Source organism: Ammospiza nelsoni, chromosome 1 (genome assembly GCF_027579445.1).
Source record: "Ammospiza nelsoni isolate bAmmNel1 chromosome 1, bAmmNel1.pri, whole genome shotgun sequence".
Classification (NCBI taxonomy): domain Eukaryota; kingdom Metazoa; phylum Chordata; class Aves; order Passeriformes; family Passerellidae; genus Ammospiza; species Ammospiza nelsoni.
Window position 1 is genome coordinate 115478241 of NC_080633.1, and position 17789 is coordinate 115496029.

Below are 17789 nucleotides of genomic sequence, written 5' to 3' on the forward strand. Positions count from 1 at the left end.
AAATCAGAAAAAATAAAGATCTTACTAGTCACCCCACTCAACAGCAAGCCTATTTTAGTACTGCTAACTAGCTTCCTCCTTCATGACAACATTTAGATTCTTTTCTTCCAGTTTCTCTTTTCACCGTGTGCCCTTCAAAACTGCAAGATGCTTTCCAAATTACTTCCACATACTACATGCTGTTGTAGGTTTTTCTGAGACATACGTAATGGGGTAAGTTGGTTGCTATTGTTTCAAAACTTGAAATAGTCAGACACTGTTGGATAGGGAATTTGAGTATAAAGGGTTCTGCTTTTGGTTGTTTGTTGGTTTTTAAAGAAAAAACTAGTATGCATTACATATTTAACTGCATACATGGGAAACTCACTGTCCTTATGCTGAAGGACAGCACTCCCTAACAAATTCTCCTGGGAGACCTAAGGACCTCATTTATAAAGACAACAGGCAAATTGTGATAACTGCAAGGTTACCTATCAACAAGTTTCATCCACGAGTGTTACTGTTAGTGTCATTTCCTTAGAGGGGCAAAAAAACCAGACCCCAAAACAAAAACCCAAGGCCTCCTTTACCGGCACTTTTTGTGTCAAACCCCCCTCTTGCACACTATTTTCACTCCTTTTATGGCTCCTGAAGATTACTGTAAAATACACTGTGAAGAAATTTCTGTGGCAGCTTTTAGATCTACACAAGCTCATTTTACCACACAGAAAATACAGAGTAGCCACAAAGTTCAAAATTCTTTGTGTATTTCACCTTGAGTGAAGACTGAGCACAGAAATGAAATTCTGCAACAGCACAGCTTTGTATTTGAGACTGCTCTAGGATGAATAAACACTCTGAGCATGACTAAGGTCTAGAGCAGGGGGGCAGCATAACCAAAGCTGGGGAAGGCTGTGATTAGCGAGGAGGAAATGACAGATTAAATCAGTAGAGAAAGGAGGCAGAAAAGTGTGAATCATGTCTGGGACTTGGCACAGCAAAGACATACATCATTAAAGCTTTGAAGTAAAACTGATGAGAAGATGACATTTCACTGAGGGGAACAAGAGTGAAGAAAAAAGCATGCAAAAGTATCAAAAGTGTGATTGAGAGCTCTTGCAATTGTGGAGTCAGGTACTGGACAAACTACAAAACATGAGTCAGCAGCACAGATGTGACAGTCACTGACTGGGAGGAAGGCAAACCAGCACTTGCTAAGCCGAAGGATGTCACACAGGCAGGAGTGCAGGCAGCAGCAGGAGGAAGCAGTCCCATACAACACCATCCATTCTCTATGTCAGTGCACACCCCCTGAGCACATGACTCCCTCCAGCCTTCAAACTATCTCCCCTTGCACCCAACCCGAGCAGCAGAGCTCCAGGGAGCATGGAGGTGAGCCATGCCTTGGCTTCAGCTCAGCTGGCACAGGCAGCTCCTTGCTGTGTCTCACTGGGCTGGGCTGCTTTCTGCCTTCCCCACAGCCTCAGGGCCCCCAAGGCAGGGAGCAGGCAGTGAGCTCCACGGTGACAACAACACCAAGAGCAGGGTCAGCACTCCTCTTCTGGAGATCTCCAGGCTTTCCAAACAGGGCAAGGTAGGTACTGGACAGAGTTGCAAAGATTTGGACAGTGAGGAGAACTGATCTGGGCAGCTAAGATAATTTGATGCTATTCCTCATGAAATGGGCCTTTTACATGGAAGGTACAGAGCACAGAGAACAAGGGGAAGGAGAAGACATGGGAGGTATCAGGGAGCCGATACAGGAAAGTTTCTGAGAAGTCCTTCTGTACAGCTGGACTGGTAAGAGGGCGAGGCTAGCTGAGCAAAGACCAAGGAGAGGGGTAGGGGACAGTAAAGGTTGATACTCTGGATGACAGAGTAAGAGAAATGAAAGGATGGAGGGACAGTAGTTGGAGTGCAGAAGTTTAGAGATGGTCAGTAAGCGACAGTGCATCTGTGTGGATGAGGAGCTCACAGAAAATAAATAAAACAGGAGTCTGACATAAGTTTGAGAATGGCTAAGTTAAATTGCAAGGGAAAGGCTGCTACCTGAGTGATGGAGCGATGCTCCAGAAAAAGTAGTTTAAACCCTCCTGTGAAGTTATTTTGCAATTGGGCATGCAATACTTACCGGATCAGTTTCCTCCTCCAGCCTCCACAGGATCCTGTAGCTGTTTCTTGGGTATTGTTCACAGCTGAGGAGACACAGTGCTTTGCAGCAGACCCAGGCCAGGAGGACACTATGGTATAGGTGAGGCTACTGACTTTTTTTTTTTTTTGCTGGTTTGTTGTGTTTTTTTTTTTAAATTCATTTACCTCAGGCCTCTGTTGTGGTGCTGTGTACCATTAGAGAAAAGAAATATTCACTTCTGGATTTGGTGGCGATGTCACTTGCAAAACCACAGCCCTGAGCATGTATGAGGGCACTGATCAAGAATCCTGCTGAGTTTCTTTGTCTTCTGTTATATCCTTTATGGTCTCTTGTGCTGGTTCATTCCTGAGGCCAGGTCCAGGTGTGTTTTCTCTCCTTCATTTATGAGTGTACCTGTACCTGCCCATCCCGTTACGATTCATATCCAGGCTCAGCCATATATGAATTGGAGGCCACCAGAGCCTTAGCAGACCCTTCAAAACTAATAGATTATTATAACCAACTTTCTTACAACCTCCACCACAAAAACAGCACCCTTGCCTACCTGCCAACATGTATGGAACATCTACCTCTACTCAAAATGATCCTGGAGTAAAGCACAACATGGGTAGTGAGCCAAGTGGGAAGAAATAAGAACTCCAGCGCATTATAAACAATCCAAAGAAACCCTGAGTGGAACCCAGCTCACCACAACAAGTATTTACTACAGTAAATACTCCTTTGTGATGCAACATTGAGAATTCAGCTCAGCATGGACACATGATGCTGTAAGAGGAACTGCACTGTATTCAAGGTAACATCCTACTGGGGACTAAGCCATAGTGAATTGGATTTGTTAATTATTTCTCAGTAATCATCAGCCTGGAAATTCTTTCTCACTTCATCCATTTTAAGGTTCACAAAGGGACAATCCTACCTATTGACTGCTTGAGTGAATTCTATGTTTCCGTACTTACAAAAGGAAAATAGAAGTAAAGAACGGAAATGCAGTGAATTTTACATGCAGTTTCTGTTTGTTAGAGAAAAATATTTTTCAGTATATAAGAAGAATTTAATAATGTAAAAAAACCCCAAAAAAACAACAACAAAACCCCCACAATGAACCCATTCCTCATCCTCTACCTTTAAGAGATTACTCTAAGAGATAACACAAATGGATTTGTAATTACTGTATTCAAGTATCTTCTATAAGCCACTAAGACACCAAAGGAATGGGTCAGGTGGATATGCACATTTCAGATCTGCTAAGTGCTGGTCCCATCTCTCTCACATAAGCAGCTAAGGCATATCAGCTTACACATTTTGATCAACTTCCAGTCCTTGCTTAAAGAAAGAAACAAAACTACTTAACCAAATCCAGCCTACCTCTCTGTCAAGTCTTCCCTCCTTTCCCAACAAGACCCATCCATTCCTTGTTTCTAAAGTGCAGCCCCAACCACCGTGCTCTTTCAGAGCCTCCACTGCCCATGAGCAGCTGCAGAGCCACACTCCTCCTTCCAAGGCTTCCCTGCTCTCGTGGCAAAACCCAAGGAATCACTTCAGCTCCTTGCTGCCAAAGCGGGTAGGTCACTGTGCATCGCAAACTGAGTCTTGGAGATTTCTATCAGATGCACAGGCTGTTCTTTGTTTACAAAGGGTTGGATATTAAGAAGACATCACTACAAAAAGGAGGAGTATTTATTTACAGATATCATTAGCAATTTACAAGAAAATGAAACAAATAGGTCACACAGGAACAGCTGAAGCACTGAGCAGCTAACTGGATGTTTCAGCTATCGAAAATTCAGTATTGCATCAAATGTTGTAAGAGAGCGACAGATCACAAATGCCAAGTTAGTCATTTTCAGTAACAGTTCTCATGGAATTTTTTCCTTCTAAATAATCAAAACAATTGGTCATTGGCCCTTATAAGGAAAAGTGCCATACCAAACAGAATTTCATAAAATACAGCTGTTTTAACTTCACAGTTCCCTTTAGCATATCTGCAGCACCTGAATTTTGAGGCTGCATTTTTATGCTTGTGTCTTTGTTGTTTTGGTTTTCTCTTTTATTTTTTTTTTAACAAGATAAAACTATTAAAATTATTGGCAGTGGAATAACTTGTTCAGATTCAGAGTAACAGGTTTCATCTGTTCTTAGGATAGAGACTCAATAAAGCCACAGCATAGCAAATTTTAAATAAACAGCCACAACTTGTTTTTTAACAGCAATGTATTAGCCTGTGAGATTAATTGCCAGAAGGTAGCTTACAGTCAGACAGAAAAGATTTGCATAGATAACTGCATCATCCAAAATTATAATATCATTTCAAGAGGGCTTCAGGAAAAAATAATAGCAACCCTCTTTCTCTAGGACAAAACACAAATCAGCATAGAGTTAAATAAGAGAGGATCATCTCCTCTGTATCTTACAGTTATACCACCCCCTGAGGCATTTGATAGCACCTAATACCAAGACAAAATACAGGACTAAACAGAACAGTAGTCAGAGTTCCTGTGTTGTACAGATCTAGAGAGGATAAGACCTTTGTGGACTCCAAAGAGCAGCCTCCCATCTCCCCAGAGCATCTTTTAAAACATGCAGTTGAGCTTGCCTCGAGTATAGCAAAGTGTATGTTTTAAAACCTCGGGCACTGGGATAGCCGCCAAGTCACAACAAATATGTATACATAATCTAATCTACTTAAATTCTGAGTGGAAACTCAGTGCCCTCCAGGTATATCCCTCAAGGCTACGAACAGCATGCTTGTCAGACAGGATGAAGTTTCCCTGTGTAAGTAATAACCGAGTGCTTCTGGCGTCTAACCACGCCTCCCAGCTTCGTCCAAACCCCAAGATCAGGGAGGGAGGAGTCATCAGCATGAAGGTGAGGAGGTTTGGAAACAGGGGCAAAATGAGATTAAGGAAGAGGAAACCAAGACAAATTACAGTGGAGTAGGAACAACAAGGCTCTCTTAATAAAACAGTTATAAGAAAGCTCTCTTTTTGCTTCACCTGTAGCAGATGAAAAGTTGGTTAAAAAAAAACCCAAAACAAGGATCCCGCGAAGAGAAGGCAGCCTAAAAAGTGAAGCAAAGCCAAGCAGAGGCAAAGCAGCAGAGTTAATGAACTGCAAGGCAATGCTGCAGACAGGATTTTTCACATCACTGGTATGGTCACCTTATCTTAGGGAAAAGTGTCTAGAAATAAAGCCAGTGAAATCCTTTGGAGCCTGTAAAGGCTTCTACTGCTAAAAATAAAGATAACAAAACAAAAATCAAAACAGTTTAGGATACAGATAAATGTAAACACACAGGGGCATCTGTTGACAGCAAAAAGCAGTAGCTGTTGTCTTCTGAAATGATGGAATACAACTATTTTTCTTTAAAAGCAGGTGACTATTGAGTATGAAATTTCATACTGCACTTGTTTCTGTGACCTATGAACCCTCTGTTAAGAAAAGCTAAACAACTGGATACATTTTAATAAGAGATCTTTGCATTTGGACTCTAGAATAAAGATTTCACTGGCAGCCTTACTTCCTGCCACTAACCAATCTCTTAAAATATAGTATCTACTAATTCTTTAAAACACTTGGTTTAATAGCACATGATAATAACAGCTTTATCTGAAGCAGATCTAGTGTGTTCTACGCTACTTATTTTAGCAGGTTTTTTTTCCCTTTACTTCTAACAGATAATGTTACAATTACAAATTTCAAACTGCAAATGCCCTACTTACTGAAATCTGAGTACCAGAGGGAGGAAAGAGAGATCTGGAGACTCATGCTCATTCCATCAGTGTTTGTAACTGCCCGCATGAGCAGTCTTCAAGGAAAAAAGCAATACCTGTGAACACGAAGCAGGGATTCATGACCAGCTAACACTGGGTAGTACAGTCTGACAGTGGGGCAGCCACCCAAGCCTTCTATCAGTAAGAGCACATGAAAAAGGGACACACAGAAACTCGGCCGTAAAAATGACATTTCTTTCCTGCCTCCTATCACCTCACAGAAATGTGCCAGAGGAAAGGAAGGTGTGCACCCCCTTCTGCAGGAAGAGCTGGAAGCTCATCGTACTAAACCACACTTGCTACATACCGTCAACCACACACAATACACTTATTTATGACCTGCAGCTTCCATCCCTCTCCCCAAACTCACCCAGTCCTGCCACCTTGCACAAGCTGCCACCATGACTAGTGCTGGGGGGAAACATCTGCTGAAGAAAAGGGTACAAAACGGTCAAAAAGAGCTAGGGTTATGCAAATGAATGGCTGAGAAAAAAGACTCACTACCAAAACAGGTACAATCAATGGCCTGATGATGTTTCTTTCTGAAATCATTTGCTTCCTTACCAAAGCAGAGGGGGCTTTTGGAGGAGCCTTTCCCAAATGAAAACACAAGAATGTATCAAACATTTACATTTTAATTTCTCACTGCTACCCTACTTGTCACCACAACTTTGAGGTTCGTACCCAAAAGACTGTACTTGCCAAGATGAGGGCTGATATTTCCCTTGAATTACACACGAACCAGCACTCTGAGGCATCAACTTTTCACAACAAAACAAAACTCAACACAAAACAAAACAAACCCCTGAAAAAAAATCACTCAGAATAGATATAGCTACAGTAAAGATAATTGCTGTTAGTTAACCTCAAGGCCTGATCCGTCATCAGATTTGATAGCTGCCTTGGCAAGCAACTTCAGCAGTTACCTTCTCATCTCTGGATTAGATCCCAAAAGCAAAGCAGCCAGAATTAGGTAGCTCCACCTAAGCAAGCACCTTGTTTACTGGGTCAAGCATAGGCAGAGGCAACCATGCCCAGCCAAGGTGCCAAGCTGGTCAGACACAAGCCACGTCCTTGCTGGAAGCCAGAGCGTACAGCAGAAGCAGCTGGGCTTTCAGCTTTTCATCCATGAGCAGCTCAGAGGCAGGGGTAACAGCTCTGGCACAGCATCTTGGCTAATGCTTTGGGATCAGAGATGGACACATCTGTCCAGCTGTCATGCTGAAGACAGCACACGTCAGCACTCTGTTAGTCTGCCCAGAACTTAGTTATTTTCAGCATGCCTCCACACTGACACAGTTCAGTGCTTCTTCTTCCTTTCCTTTCCTTTCCTTTCCTTTCCTTTCCTTTCCTTTCCTTTCCTTTCCTTTCCTTTCCTTTCCTTTCCTTTCCTTTCCTTTCCTTTCCTTTCCTTTCCTTTCCTTTCCTTTCCTTTCCTTTCCTTTCCTTTCCTTTCCTTTCCTTTCCTTTCCTTTCCTTTCCTTTCCCCTTTCCTTTCCTTTCCCCTTTCCTTTCCTTTCCCCTTTCCTTTCCTTTCCCCTTTCCTTTCCTTTCCCCTTTCCTTTCCTTTCCCCTTTCCTTTCCTTTCCCCTTTCCTTTCCCCTTTCCTTTCCTTTCCCCTTTCCTTTCCTTTCCCCTTTCCTTTCCACACTCTGTGCCAGGTCAGAGAGCTAAAACATTCAAGTTAACCATAGAGAGCTAAAACAGTCAAATTAACTCTACAGGAAGAATTCCAACCATTTCCATGCAGTCTAAGTCTTTGGAGTGGCTTTGTGCCAGCACAAGAGGAAGCAGAGAAGAACCACCTCATGAACAGGGATGAGCAGTTTGGGATTCCCATATCTCTAGCCCCAAGAGCATGCACAGATTTCCTTTGGTCTCTTGGTACTAACTGTATTCAGTAGCCATCCAGAGTCAGGAACAGCAGCAATTTCAGCACCCTGCTGAACACGGGGATTTGGCACCAGCTCTGTCCTGCAGACCCAACATCCAAGAAAAACCCACCTGATGGAACAGACTGAGCACAGCAGACTGATGGAGCATCACAGCACTGCAAGATGCTCTCACCTTAGCAGAGGTGATGAAAGGTGCTAAATGACCAAGTTCATATTATTATTGGCAGTGCATAGATCTCCTTGAACAAACTTGGTGCAATCTAAGTCTGCCAAACATCTACAATCACAACAGGAAGAGCACTGGGAAACTGTTTGAACTCGCTACTCCTACTAGAGTGAAAAAAATGTAGAAGTTTACAGTCCTCTGCACCATAGATGGCTGTTGACCACAGAGACCAACACAGGGCCTTCTGACAGGTGAATTTAGGAAAAAAAAAAAAGCATCTGCCACTCTTATATAATCTTACCTTTCATACTGAAATACTATCTTCTGATTTAACAGGAAGCAAGGCTGTGATGAGATGGAGCAGTCTCACCAGAGCATCAAATCCAAGTACACAATTTTTTGCCTCATTTCAATATTGAGAAAGGTGGAGAAAAGTTATCTGGACATACAACTAATGATGATAGCATGGCCTCTTGCTTGGAGCACATTTTCAATGAAAGAATGAAAACATGAAGGTAAAGAAAAAAATCAAACAAAATGTCACGTGATTTTTAAACAATGAACCATGTCAAACACCCAGTTTTTCTTCAACATTACAAAGAGTCTTTATACAAAAGAAGCACAACACTTCTAGTCTCACTCCTAAGGAATATTCTACACTACCACCAGTAATTTGTTGAGCTGAGGAGAGAGGAGTTAGTTCAAGAATAGCATGACAGGAAAAGCAGCTGATCAAGAGGAGATGACAACAGATTTCTTTCAGAAAAAGGTGGAAGGATGTTAGCCAAGGGACTTCTGCCAAGATTGGTCTTTAGTCTTTTTCGATTCAACACTTCCATTTAGGATTTTTTTATGCCTTTAAGTGAACACTACAAAAACATGCAGAAAATATGAAAATAGGAGGTAGCAGAAGTACAGTGCAGACTGAAACAACACACAAGAAAAATTGTAACAAATCTTAAGGACAGAAAGAGGATGAAAAGAAACAACAAACAACAGAGTAATGCTCTCAGAGACAGTGGTTTCTGCTGAGAAGTGATGAACTGTTAGTTGGAAGCAGCAGAGAAGGAAAAAATTTGAGTATAACCCTCCTATAAGCAGCTAGTAAAAGTCACTAAAGAAAGCTGTTTCAGAAGAAATAAAATATAATGATTCAAAAAAAGCAGCTGTATTTTCAGTGCAGGAAGGGATACAAAGACACCACCACAGTGGACTACCAAGATCTCACTGGGAACACCATGTATAAATCTGGTAATAGATATTCACAAAAAACTTATCTGGGATAGTACAACAAAACATCTGACCAAAGGGAAAAAAAAGACTAAAGTTCTTAATAAGTAAACCAAAGAGACAGTCAGTAGAGCTGGAACAAAGAAGTGGAAGTATAAGCTTATCAAAATAAGTTTAGGCTGGAAATTAAAAGGCTTTCTAGACAACACAACACTGGCTTTCAGTTTACACGGAAAAAACTTCACTAGTTTGCAAGTGGCTCTATATAGGTTCACAGAGACAGACGTGGTTTCTGTGACAGCGAGGCATCTGGCTCAGCCAGGGTGATTTGTTCCAGTTCTGGGTGATTTGTTCCGGTTCGGGGTCCCTGAATACTCACTGCAACACAACGATGGTCCTTGCAGGCCAGAGCAAAAGTCCAGCAGCCCAGCAGCCTTGCTCCAGGAACAGCCAAGAGCAGATCATGAGGAAGACAAATGCCCAGTATTTTGGGGAAGTATCACCACCTGTGATTTAGGGACTTAGATCTATATAGATTTCATACCCAACCTTTTCCACTATTTTGGCAGCTCTCTGTCATGCCCATGTAATCTTTTGTACTGACAACATCCCATGGCAAGGAGTGCCACAGCTTAATTTCACATTTTATTAACAACAGCTCTCTTTTAGCTTGTTCTGAGCCCATTTCCCACTACTTCTTTTTGCTCTTAGCTAGTGATTTTGCTCACCCTTTATCCCATCAATACCACTCACTGTTCCTTTATCATTTTGTCTGTGATACGAAATCTCTGTTTTCAGTACTCTCCCTTTTGTAGTCTCTTACAGAGCTGAAAAGTCTAAACCAACTTAGGCCTTCTTTGAATGGAAACTGTTTCACTACTTTTTCATTTATCACCTTGTCCTGTATCTTTGCCATGCTACATACTGTATTGTAGCTCTTGCACTGTATTGAGGAGACACACCACAGACTGCTGCCTGTCTGATTTCTTTCCTAGAACAGAAAACCCAATATGCAGTGAGGTACTGTAGTAAGCCTGACATCTACACCAGGCAAGAAAGCATTAACTTCAATGAACAACTGGGGTGTGAGTAGGAGGACGCAAGAGTAAACATATCAGTGAAGAAGCAACATAGTTTAGAAAAGGATGTCAAGCTCCAAGAAGCAAGTGGAGTTTCTGGAGAAATCAATACAGATGCAGAAAAGGGAGATGCAAATGAATAACATGCAAGTACACCTCAGCTGAAGTGGCTGGAGAGACAGAAAGCTGAACAGACTGGCAGCTTTTCCAATGAAATAGCTGGAGATGTGAAATTAAACAAAAGGACACAGGTATGAGAAGGCAATGCACCTGCCTTTTAAACATATCTGCAGTTTAACTCCTTGCAACAGCACGTTTAGGCACTTTGCAAAAGCTCAAGACATAACATAAAAAAGTTATGGAAAAAGTCCAGTAAAGGTTAGTAAATACAAACTCATTTTGCTTAGCTCAGGAAGCCTTTGACAAGTGGATTACTGAAGATCAGGAGAATACTCTGGGAGTATCACCCCTATTCCTCCTAAATTTTCATGACAAAGTAACTTTGGTTTTGCCAGTGGCAGAAACAGAGCACCAGGTTTTAATATACATACAAGTATAATTATTCTTACTGAATAAAATGCAAGCATAGAATCTGATCAGCATTTATCAGGTTAAATAAAAGTACTGTCCTATCAGACCTTGATCAGGCTGCAAAGCCCTCCTGTAACAGTTCTTTAGCCACCCTTGATTTTGAAGCAGGACAATTCCTCTGTTAATCTGCACAAGAACCAGCGCTGCTGTCAGTAAGTACAAATGTGAATTCAAATCCAGTATATTTGACTATTTGTAGAATGAGTGGGATCACATTTCACCATGCTGCCAAACACTTGCCATTATATGATAAACTCCTCTATTTAAGCCAACCTAAAACTTTGCCAAACTGCCATTGTTTGGGCTGAAATTTTACAAATTAGTATCTGCTTCCCTGTTTTGTTTCTTCAGTTTTTATTCATTCCAAACAGTGCATTTCTAAAACATAAAGGTTAATAGAAAAAAAAGTTTTGTTTGTGTCAAAAAATTCTGGCACACATTTCCTACTTTTCCTTTTCCTTTGAACACCTTTCTTTGAGATGGAGATTTAAAATTAGACAGGGATAGTGGTGTAGCTGTCATTCCTGTGAACTCCACCCAAATTCAAGCAGTTTTCTAATTACTTATTCCACAATCCCATTAGTAACTCAGAAATCAATGTTTTGAGTCAGATAATTGAATGCTGTCCTAGAGGTCTCAGATTCTACTAGAGATCTCTGTGTCATTTAAACTAAATGCTACAGAGAAGGTCATTAATTTTCCCAGTCCTTGGCATGTGTCTACAAGGAGTGATTTGCAGAAATACTTAGTGCCTGAAGCTGAAGTGAAAGGCAGTGAAAGCTGTATTCTAAACAGATTATGGAGACAATGGTTTTGAAAAACGCTGCCTAGTAATCTCAGAACAGGTTCTTCCAAAAATTCCACAGAAATTTGATTCTTAAAAAAACAACTACAAAAAAAACCTCACCGGAGTAATTTACTTTATTCTCACTACATTTTATCCTGTGCATGCACTGCAGGCTCTCCTCCTTTGGAATCAAGGTGCTTTACAGTGCAAGCATCATAATGCAGTTGAGGCAAGAGGTGTCTCTCCATCACAAGAGTGAGCAACAGTGTACAAGCAGCTTAGCATTTCACCAGGGCAGGGACTGTGGCTGTAGGACAGGTTTTCTCAAAGAATCCAAAGCCTGAAGCAAAACATCCAACGTGCTAGAGAGCATACCAGAACTCTGTATAAATATGTTCCATTGTCAAGATCCATGTATAAGTTTCCAGCCAGAAAACTGGCTTGTGAACTCCCATCTGTGGGATACATACTGCTCTGAGAACCAGCATCCCACTGGGTATTTTCCTTCAAAGATCCTCAGCCTGAAAAACAGGATAGCATAGGAGTGCCCATGGTGATGACTGAGAGGAACATAATTTGGCTTTGTGAGCCTCCGTTGTGCCATACTGTTAAATTAACACACAAAATTAATCAGTGTGCACACATGTAACTGCAAGTACTCTAACTGCTTTTTTCCCTTTCCTTTCCACATGTCTCAGTTCTCCTCTTTCAAGCAACACTGTTAGCTTGTCAGGGGAAGGACAGATGCCTGCTGCGTTTTCCTTTTCAGCCTCTAGTACACTGAATCCTAAAAATGGATGCTATGTTTTTTTTAAGACATTAACAAAGCAGCACAACTCCTAAAGCCTCCTTTAGTTCTATTTATTCTTCTCCGGTCTTGGAAACAAACATTCTTCCTGTCCACTGCTCTCCTGTGAAAGACCACAGTATCTATAATTACTGGAGAAGAGTGTTTCAGTTATCTAGGCTCCAAACCTTTCCATGCTTTACGTTTCAGCTTGCCCCACAGGGCTTGCCCTCTCCAACATCAGAACCAAGATTTCTTGCTTTGGCTACTAAAATTCTCTCTCCTCACCAGGAAGCTTGTCAGCTCTTTAGAGAATCAAATACCACGATCACATCTGAAACTGAAGAGCTAAAGAGTCTCTTCTGATCAACTTACAGCTTCCAGACAACTTGCCAGCCCCCCCCGCTACCCAGTGCAAGAAAGAGGTGAGACAGCAACTCTAGCCCTAAGAAATGCTGTCAGAGAGCACAGGTTGAGGCTTTAAAAAAAAAAAAAAAAAAAAAAAAAAAAGAATTACCAACTTCCCCAAAACCATTTTTTCCTCATTTGTAGGCCTTCCTGCCAAAGAAAAGCATATTGGGCAGGTGGCACACACTACCACAAGTTGACGCTGCGAAACTCTCACCGGAAGGATACAAATAGCATCAGAAACAGCATCTCAACTTCCTTCAAAATATCCATGATTTTTTGACAGCCCCAAGAAGCAAACAGGATAATTCCTGATCGTAAGAATGGAATGGCAAGATTGAGCAGGGGGAGGAGGACTATATCAAGAAAGAATCTTTCCTATTCCTTTCTGAAAGCATGACTGCTTACAAGAGGCAATCTCATACAAATACACTATATTTTTGTCTGATCTTGTTCAGCTGTTTCTCCTTGGACATTTGAATACTGCATTTATTAAAAAGAATTCTGTCTTTTTGGTTAGAGGTGGATTAAGAATTTTCCTCCTTAGCATCTATGAGAAGATGCTTCCCTCTTTAGTTCAGTGGAGCAGCACAAACTTATGGCTAAGAAATTTTGGGTGTAATTCTGAAAGGTACAAACAAACAAGCCGAAGTCCAAGTTCATGCAAAAATCCTCTCGGGGCAGCTGTTTATTTTATATAATTCTTCCAGCTGTGCAAAGGTGCTCTAACAAAACAAAGCACGCTGCAGAAGAAAGGATAAGAGCTCAACACAACTGCAGTATGGCAGAGCTCTTCCCTGGGGAGGGGTGGTGGGGGCGGTGATTGGGGCGGGGGTAGGAAGTCCGAGCCTGAGAAGCTGCTGTGGCACACAACACAGGGCAGCAAAACCCAGGAGCTGAAACCCTGCTGGAAGATGGATATTTCAGATGGTTCATCTCAAGGAATGTGTTAAGAACAGTATGCAAGAATCCAGTGAAACATTCACGTAGTCAGAGGATCGATATATTTTGCAGGTATGTAGATCCTTAGTCACAATCTGCTAGTGCTTTATCTAGAAACTACTTGACAATACACAAACATTCCTGTTTCCTAGTGATCCTGTGTCACAGACCATCATCAGACTAAGAAGTGCAGAAACATTTTTTTTTTGCAACTGATGAGTAATTTAGGAGTGAAAACTGAAAGCAGAATACAAAAGAAATCTGGTACAGAAAAATGGTAAATGAAAAAAGTAGTAATGAAACATTCAGAAACAATGAATCAAAACAAAACCTAAAGTGAACTTTTCTTATAAATCAAAGATTTCAAAACACTAAACAATAAGAGACTTGATTAAGAAGAAATCTAAATGTGCAAAAATAAAAAGGTCAGATGAAGGTGTTTGGAAGCATTATTAAAATGATCATCCACCCAGAGAAGGTAGTTTTCAGATGCACTGACTACTCTGAACAATCTAATTTTATGCTCTCTCCATCTTTTCTTAGACATATAACTGAAAACCGTTGTTGAGGAAAGCTGCAGAAACTCGGAATAAACAGGAAAGAACAACAACATGAGAAACAAGTCATTGCTACACAGAAAAACAGAGAAAGCAGAAATCTGGAAAACCTGAAGCAAAATAACAAACAGTTTAACCTTGTTAAGGACACTGGGACACAGTGATGATAACTAGGAACACACATTCTTCTGGTCCTCTTTTACTGTAAGGAATTTATCATGAGCTCGACTTCTTGGCTGATTTGGCTTTTTAAATATAAAAGCTCCTCTTTGGTAAATACATTCTCATCTTTAAAACATAATTATGGTCTGAAAGTTGACACTAAAAATAGCACTAAGGAGCTTCATATTTACATCTTCTTGATTTCTGTATCAATTTACTCGATTGCAACAGTCAAGTGTATGTGCTCTGGTCATCAAGACTCAAAGGAGTCCTCCTGAGGGTTAATCCCGAAGATAAGTTTGACAGGGTGACAGATTTCAGTTTAAATCCATAAATTATAGTTGAAATTCAATGTGTAACTGTAAACACATTATGTCTAAAGAACAAAGCATTAACAAATGTTTAGCAACTCTCTTAAGAAAAGCAAGTATCTGAGAAAAAAAAAAAAAAAAACCCAACCAAAATTAGATTAGGGAAAAATAAGAAAAAATAAAAAGAATACATATTCCACTAATCCATACTGGCATGCCAGGAAAACTTAAAGACAATTTGGAACAAACTTCACAAATTCTTACAATTAGGAAATACATGAGGAATAACATCATGAATAAGTCTTCAAATTAGCAAGTGACCAAGAAGTACACACTTTGCCAATTTCAGTTCAAATCAAAATACTTCATGATACAAGCATATTTTTAGTACTTTTACAAATAAATGAGTTCTTTGGAATAAGATCCTTCACTCACTAACATTCTCATTTTTTTCCCTGAAGTGTCAGAAACAGTCATTTCAAGTTGACTTTTCCAAATATCAAAATTGAAAGGGACACTTCACATGTAATCTCATACGAAGTTAGAGTCTGAAAAAAGGACAAACATCTTTTAAATATGAATCTTGGAAAAGCTGCATTTGGGTTTTTTTTTCCCTTCATTTAATGACTATCTGAAATAACTACTGCACTAACCTGATGACACACTTATTTATTATATTTTCTTATGCCTGTTATTCACTTTCTGGCAGTAATACAACTTCATTTAGCAATAGTTTGGACCCCTCAGTAAGGGAATGTGTACATAGTAGCTCTCTAATCTTGCTGCCCAGCTGCTAAGACAGTCACATGAGTCACTTGCTGCCTTTAGAGCAACACATACCACTTGCTGAATTTAGAGACATTCTCTGTTTCTGCACTGGCCATACATATAAATTGAGTAATACCCTATCCTAACTACATACAAAACTCTCTAGGTATTTGTTTTTAGGTTTTTTATATTTAAATCAGTGAGTCAAAGAACATATTTTCCTAGTAATGCAGTTAACAACCCAGCTCTACGAAGTGATTTATGTACCAGTTTTCAGTGTTATCGCTCTCTCACGCCTGTTGGGATAACTTCAGCAGTCAGTTCAAATGTAGGTAACTGCATCTAATTGTTCAGTGAAAATCCAGCCCTGGAAGAATGAAGAACTCTGTCTGCCAGGACAATTCAGTATATAGCTTCGGAACAAAACACTTTACAACAATTCCCTCCTTATCAGTATTTTAAACTGTGACTATTTGGAACACCACCATATTCAACAGTCTATTTAAAAACAATTTACTTCAAGACTGGCATAGTTGCTTCCATGCAGCACCTGCTAATACATATAATTCCTTGTGGAAAATACTTTATTTACTAACATAATCCCTAAGTGTTATGTAGGAAGTACTATCTCATGCTATTTGGTGCAGTGCCTTACAGGAAAGCACAGTGAGGAGCCAGTTCTTTGGACTATTGCTACATTGCCAGGGTAGGCCTGATGATGTTTCATTTTTCCCTGCATCACATAATACCTCCTTTCCCATGCTCTCCCTGTGTCTCTTTACAGCACTGCTCTTTGCAGATGGGCATACAGGGAGCAGATCAAAGCCATGATGTGTTGTGCTCTGGCCATACGTGCTTACTGGCCACCAGAGTAACAAAACCCCCACAGAACCAAACCCAGGGAGTCTTACACTGTATGAAACACACTTCTACATTCTACAGTCCTTCTACACACATTGCACATTCTACAGTCCAAAACCACACTGGCACAAATTCCAAAAGACGTTTCAGCAGGCCTAAAGAAGAAAGCAGCGTATCAAACCTTAGCTAACTCTGTTAGTTTCAAGTATGGCCAAGCTTGCCTTAAAACAGACTTCTTGCCAGTAGGAAATCACAGTAGGCAATGTCCCAACTTGCCAGTCAGGCAGTAGCACATTTTCAAGTTAAATATTCTAATCTGTCAGATAACATGAAATAGACTTCCATAGCTAGCCAGAATAGAATATCACATAGTAGCAACTAACTAAACTTTTCACTGGTGTTGTACCATTCTGAATTAGCATTTAAAAAATAAATGAAAATTGTTACTTCCATGCTGTTTCAGCAAAGTTTGCACAGTAATTTAACTAAATACAAACAAATTCCTTGTATTGGTATTTATTACCTATAGTCATTGGTGTATACAGAGCCAGTCAACATACACGTAAATTTCAGATTACCACACATATATGTACTGTCCTTAAAAGCAACACTTCAGATTTCTGAAGTCAAAAGATAAGACAGAACTCTATTTTTCTGTTGCATTTTTTCCACTTCACCGAGTTTTCTGCCAAGTCAGTACTGCTGTTTCCCACGTCTGTGTGACTCTTTACTCAGCAACAGTATACAATTACAAACACTGAAAAGACAACTTCAGAAAACAAAGTGGCAGGGGAACATGGGGCAAGATTAGCAATTGAAACAACTAATCCAGATGAATCTCAGAGTCTCCAATCCAGCTGGCATAAATTCTCATACTCCTTTGTCTTTTCCCTAATCAGTACAGTACTCTGTTCAGGAATTTGGTTATCACAATATAATATTCTCCAGCAAAATTAGGAATTACTACTCTCTCCCACTCAAAAAAAAAAATTTGCATATGCCAGTTTTAATCATCAATTTGTCCCCAACAGCCAGAACTCCTTAGAGGAAGCCAAAACATGTTGTCAGTTCTTGGAAAAAATATCTTTAATTTGATAATGAAGGTATCATGCACTCTATTTAGGATGTTTCTCTCCTTAAGAACTCAAGTTCATGGGTAAATTTCTGGGCTATCCTGACATCTCTCAGATGGGCTCTTGTAAGAGGTAGCTGCTTAGAACAAAAACATTGCCTACAGAGTGATGTATGATGGCTCAGTGGATTAGCATGTTAAAAACATAATCTCTTTTGACACAGCTGTTTTTAAGTGTTCTTAAAAATATTACAAAATGTTAATTCTGTTTT

General features: G+C 40.3%; 1 protein-coding gene across 2 annotated transcripts in view; it reads right to left on the reverse strand.

Moving 5' to 3' along the window:
* Positions 1-17789, reverse strand: part of PLAG1 (PLAG1 zinc finger) — a 52316-nt gene that overhangs the window by 22585 nt on the left and 11942 nt on the right. The window contains exon 2 of one of the 2 annotated variants that reach the window (XM_059487705.1): positions 2111-2315. The exons of the other annotated variant lie outside the window; for it this stretch is intronic. The gene's annotated coding sequence lies outside the window, so the exon portion shown is untranslated. The remainder of the gene's footprint in view (positions 1-2110; positions 2316-17789) is intronic. 2 annotated transcript variants of the gene reach the window in all.